The sequence below is a fragment of the Nannospalax galili genome, unplaced genomic scaffold (genome assembly GCF_000622305.1).
Source record: "Nannospalax galili isolate Female #2095 unplaced genomic scaffold, S.galili_v1.0 scaffold309, whole genome shotgun sequence".
In the NCBI taxonomy this organism is placed as follows: Eukaryota; Metazoa; Chordata; class Mammalia; order Rodentia; family Spalacidae; genus Nannospalax; species Nannospalax galili.
In genome coordinates, this window is record NW_008359589.1 from 1,889,841 (window position 1) to 1,895,859 (window position 6,019).

Here is a 6,019-nt window from a genome sequence, read left to right on the forward strand (position 1 = left end):
CTCCCTGTAGCCCCAGCTGGCTGTACAGTTTACATTCCCACCAGTGATAGATCAGGGCTCCTTTGTCTCTATATTCTCACCAGTATTTGTTCTCATTTGTGTTCTCGATCCCCATTCTTACTGGGGTGAGACAGAGATTAAGATAGTTTTAATTTGCATTTCCTCTAAGAACTGCAAAATTTAAATGCCAAAAAAGTAAAAAATGAAATGAAACCCCAAACTCAGTCAATAAATAGGCTAATGAAATAAACAGATAGTTCTCAAAAGAAGACCCAGCTAAGGGGTCTTTTTTAAACCCAAGTCCAGAGTGCTATCTGGAGGTGGGTCTCTAGTCCCTTCACTATACATCCCAATGCTATATGCCTTCCCTCATCTGTGGCCAAAAGGAATCACTCCATTAAAACCAGAATGGGGCTGAAGAGATGACTCAGTGGTTAAGAGCACTGGTTTGCTCTTTCAGAGAACCTGGGTTCAGTTCCCAGCACCCACATGGCGGCTAATACCCACTCTTAACTCCAATTCCAGGGGATCCACTGCACTCTGGCTCTTCAGGTACCAGGCACACATGTGGTGTACTTACATTCATGCAGGCAAAGAACTCATATACAAAGTAAAAATAAAAAGCAAAACAGACTGCTATGCTACTTGTTCTCTTTGGGGACCTGGGTGCAGGTCTTTGAGCCTTCTTACGTTTTCCCTAGGGCTGCCAGGGGTGAGACACTGGAGGGAACTGTTTAGACAGGACAAAGGAGTGGTAAGAATGCTGCTTAGCTGGGCATGGGTCACATTGTAGATCCCAACACTTGGAAGGCAGAGACAGGCAGATCTCTGTGAGATGGAAGCCAGCCTGGTCTACATAGCAAGTTCCTGGCCAGCAGGGACTACAGGGAGACCCTGCCTTTAAAAAAAAAAAAAAAAAAAAAAAAATGCTGCTTAACATGTACTCTCAATCCCCAGCACTTCAGAAGAATGAAATAAAACTAAGACCTGGCCCCAAGGCACCAGGCCATCTGCAACAGCAGTTTGGGCCTGACCCTGTTAAGCAGTCTGAAGAAACACCCTGGCCCAGCAGGTTGTTCTTCACCCTCCTGGTAGTCTAGGATGAACTAGGTCTGGCTGATTGTTCTTCTCCAGCCCAACTCTGCTCCCCTCCCCCATGGGCCTGCCCCCTGCTGCTGGAAGACACCCCCACAGCCTTTATTCTCTAAAGAAAAACGCTTTCCTCTAGTGCTAGACAGCTTCTCCCTCCGCCCCTACTCCTGACTCTTGAAGGAAGTAAAGAATGCCTGGAATGTCTACCCTCCCTGGCCAGCCCTTTAGCCCCCCTACAGAGCAGTCCCTGCTGCCAGCTCCGTTGAAAAACTGCCCTTCTCCCAGGACTGGATGAAAAGGGAGAACGGAGAACAAAAGTACGGGCGAGCAGCTGGCTAGTATGAGCAGCAGTTGGCTAGGTCTGTCTCAAAGCTGGCTCCTTCCTCATCCTCACCCTTGACTGGCTCTGGTATTCTCCCCTAAAATCTCCAGTTCCCCAGCTCTACTGCCCACCTGTCTTCCCAGCAATTGGCACCTGCCAGATGAAGAATGGAGCCTCCCTCACTGTACCTGAAGAGCTAGAAAAGTCAGAGTCGGGAAGAGACAGGAGGCCTAGGCCACTGTGGGGTTAAAGACAGGAAAGTACATAAATTGCTTTGGTGACAGCAGATGTGCCTGTGGTCCCAGAACTGGGCTAGACTTGGGTAAACTTCAGGAAAAAAACAGACTGGGCTGTCACCCTTAAGAAGGAGATACCCTGCGGTAGAAGTATGCAGTGCTCCTTCAACTGCAAAAAGCCCTGAGAGTGCTGAAGCACAACAGTGCCTGGTGTGCAGTGCAAACAGGGCCCGAGCCTTGGGTTGCAAGCAGGCTGTGGGAGGGGAGCATGTGCAGGGAGCACAAAAGAATTAAACCCAATGAAATTGTTCAGCTAATACCAATACCGAGGGCAAGTTCAGATGAAGGAAAGAAGAAATACATCCTAGAAGACAAAAGAGCTCGCTCTATCATCTCATCTTTCAATTTATGGTGTTGGGGATCAAACTCAGGGTCTTGCTAGGCAAATGCTGTGCCACTGAGCTGCAAACTGCAACTCTTCTTTGAGACAGTCTCACTGTGACTGGTGATTCTCCTGCTATCGCGTGCTGAAGTTCCAGGCTTGCACCACTGCTCATGCATCCGGCACTTTGTGGTTAGTGCCTGGTTTCATGCTCCCAATAGCTTTGTTTTATCCTTAAGAGTTTCATTCTTATTTTGTAGAAGAAACAGAGACTCAAAAACTTTTAAGTAATTTTCATTGCTGGCTAGTGGGAACACAAACCTCACACTTATGTCTGTGGGAAGCCAAATCTTTGGGGTCAGGAAGACTCATTTGACCTGGATTGGGTGAAAGAATAGAAGTGAACAGAACAACAAACACTTGTTGAGTATCTGTTACTTGCCAGGCCCTTGGCCAGGCACAGGATGATAGCACTCTTCTTTCTTGGAAGTCCCCTCTCCTGGTCTCCACAGGGCTAAGAAGAAAATGAGAAAGGAGGGGTATGGTGAGCAAGGGGGTCAGGAAGATGAGGCTGAGGATAGACCAAGGAAAGAGGGGTATGCCTAATGGAAAATCAAGGAATTGGGTGAAGGCCTGAGGGGACATAGCACCTCACTGTCTTAGTAGGTAATGAGCCCAATAGGCTTCCAGGAAGGCAGGGCTCAGTCTTCCTGTGGTTTGTATTAATTTCCTCTCTAGTAAGCAGGATGAGGGAGTGGACATAGGGAAGCCCCCAAAAGAAATTGACTTGAGCTGTGGATTCTGTTTACACAGCCCTTCCCTTTACCTCACCTGCCAGGACACTTCATACCAAAAACATTCCAGAAAGCAGGCTCAGAAGGGAAGAAGCTGGCCCTGGGGGAGAAGCTGGAGCTGCAGGAATATTTAGTGACACATCAGCGCTTCTGGAATGTGAACAACCCAGACAGAAACAGGGGAGGCAGCTCTGGGAGATAGGAAGGCTTTCTGAATGTTCCCTATTCTCCATCCTTTCCTGAGGCACAGACAGGACCACAATGTCCTTGAGTGGACACCCCCTCACAGACTAGTGCCAAGGGAGGGAAACTCCCATGACACACTGGTCTGGTTCCCTGGCCCAAGATCAATATGGCCCTTCATTCTCCCTCTGCTCCCATCCAACCAGTTGCCTTGGGCCCTAAGAGGGAGAAAGTAGGAGAAACAGTGGGAGGCAGATGTGTATGGAAGCAGCAGTTGCCACTCCCAAGAGCATGTGTGGACTTTTTTTGAGACAGAGTCTCACTATGTAGCCCTGGATGACCTGGAACTCACTATGTAGACCCAGTTGGCTTTGAACTCATAGAGATCTCCCTGTCTCTGCCTCCCCAGTGCTGAGATTAAAGGAATATAACTCCACACCCAGCTTTATGGGAGTCAGATTCTGTACCCTGACTGATAGCCAGTGTGTTGAGAAATAGGTTGAGTGGCCAGAGTATTTTTAAAGAAGAAAGGGGTAAGGGTGGGAGCCACATAATAGACAGGCTGGTTTTCTGGAAAAGAGGATTGGTGGCAAGCAGGAACCGGGACAAGGCCAATGGGCTGAGTTTCTGAATGCAAGATTTATCTTGATAATCAATCTCTTATACAATGTGTACCATTCTTTCACTCATTCAATCTGTTACTAAATAGTTATTGGGGCTGGGGCTATAGCTCAGTCATAGAATGCTTGCCTGGCATGGGCAGGGTCGTGGGTTCCTCTAAGTTCTAAAAACATTTTTTTTAATTTACTAAGGGCCTGCCGTGTACACTGTAGAGGCTGTAAGTATACATTGTGCATTGTTTTTGTTTTTGTTTCTGAGACAGTAGCTCACTCTGTAGCCCAGGCTGGCCTGGAACTCAGAGCAGTCCCCTACCATGCCCAGCTTTGGAGATAGATTTGTAAACAAAACTGACAACAATCCATACCCTCATGGAAGCAAGTTCCAGAATAACAGGTGAAACTGGAGCAAAGTGAATGAGAGACTAGCAGAGGCGTCAGAAGTCACAGGAGGAAAAGTAGAGCCTTGTGGGCCATCTTAGGCTGTGGCTTTTAATCTGGGTGAAATAGGAAGTCAATGGGAGGTGTTGAGCAAAAGAGTGAAACGATTTAACAGCTTTTTCTTTTAAAGAGTCTATCACATGGGCAAGATAGCTCAGCAGGTAAAGGCACTTGCTGCCAAGCCTGGCTGCCTGAGTGGGATCCCCAGAACCTATATGGTAGAAAGAGAGAATCAACTCCCACAAGTTGTTTACTGATCCACTGATCTCCATACATGTGCTATAGCACACACTCTCTCTCATATATATATATATATATATATATATATAACTAAAAAGAGTCTCTCTGGTGGCTAGCTGAGGACAGCAGTGGCAGGTTCAATGGGGACCTAGTAGGGGTCCAGTTCTGGCAAGAGATGGTGAAGCTTGGACTAGAGTTGCATGACTACAGAAATGAGAAGTAAAAAATAAAGAAATGTGAAGCAGTCAGATTTGGGGGCATATTTTGAAGGAGGCACCCCATAAGCTTAACTGAGGGATTAAGGGATAGCATGCTGGGTATGAAAGACAGAACAGAACCAAGAATAACCTGAGTTCGAGGAGAGAAGCTGGAAGGACAGGCTATCTGTTAGCTTGGGCTGGGAAGGCTTGCAGGTGAAGGATGGGGTAAGCTGGCTGGGAGCACTTAGACCTGTCAGTACGAAGGGAGGAAAGCACACTGCCATCCAATGCCCCATGCTAAGGCTCTGGGACTGTATTAACCAGAAAGGCAGATCTTCCTAAAGTCATCAGCTGCTCACAAAGCTAGTCTGATAGGATTCTGGGGGACAGACAGTACCCGGTGGAGGACACAGGTGTGTGAGGTTGGCATCTGCTTTCTCCTGATAAACTTGGAAAGGCTTTGAGGGATGGGAGGAGAAGGTTGGGAGAAATGATCTTTCATGTAATTTAGCATTCCTGAGACTTGGTTTTCCTATCTGCAGTTTGAGAGGATCATGCTAAGACTCCCGGACTCTGAATCTGAAACCCCACATTTTCAAAGGCTTTCACAGATTCCCTAAGAAGTTTAGTGATGTCGCTCTTGGGCCCTTCTCTATCTCTGACCTTGGTCCCTAGGCTGAGAGAATCATTCCAGGTCATCTTTGATCATCTTCATATTACAGAATTCTTTACTTCAGGCTCTTAGGGAGCCTGTTCACAGCCTGCTGCCCAGAAAAGGGTCAGAAGGCTGCATGCATACAAGGGGCAAGTGGCTCTGATGTCACTGACAAGTTTGGCAAGTACTCAGGTGAGGGCCTCTGGAGGAACTGGCACTATGGAGCAGGCCATGGGTCTTCTGACACAAGCTTTCTCCTGCCTCTTTTTGGCTCTGAACACATCCCTTCCCCAGTCTCCCTTCTCTCTCCAGCATCCTGCCCCCTTCCAGGGCTAATCCCACCTCAGCATTCCTCCCACCTCACCTCCTGGGGCATTTAGGACAAACTGGGGAAATGAGTCATCCTTGTTGTTGGGGAGGGGCTCCAAAGCCATAAATGGGCACAAAACTCTTTGGGTTTGGGCCTTTAAAAAGGGTCGGTCACCGCCTAATACTCTCACCCCAAGGAATTCCCTGGGAACAGGAAGAAGTCTAGGGACTTTAATTGAATGGAATTCTAGAAATAGCTGAACTTTTTAGGAGATAGACTGGTCTGACTCAGCTTCCCTGGTAAACATACACTGCTGGCCAGGGTTTTCCCAGCTCCAGAGGCTAAGCCTCCATTTCCTGGTGGAAGTGGTCAACTGTGTATGCCTTTGGAGGTCAGGACCCAGCCAGTAGCGTCCCTGTCCTCCTCCCTTCTCCCTTCTCCCTTCTCCCTCCTCCCCTTCCTCCTCCTCCTCCTCCCCCCTCCTCCCCCTTCATCTGTCTCTATCCCACCTCTCCCCTCTCACACCACCCCTGACAGAAAGTTACTG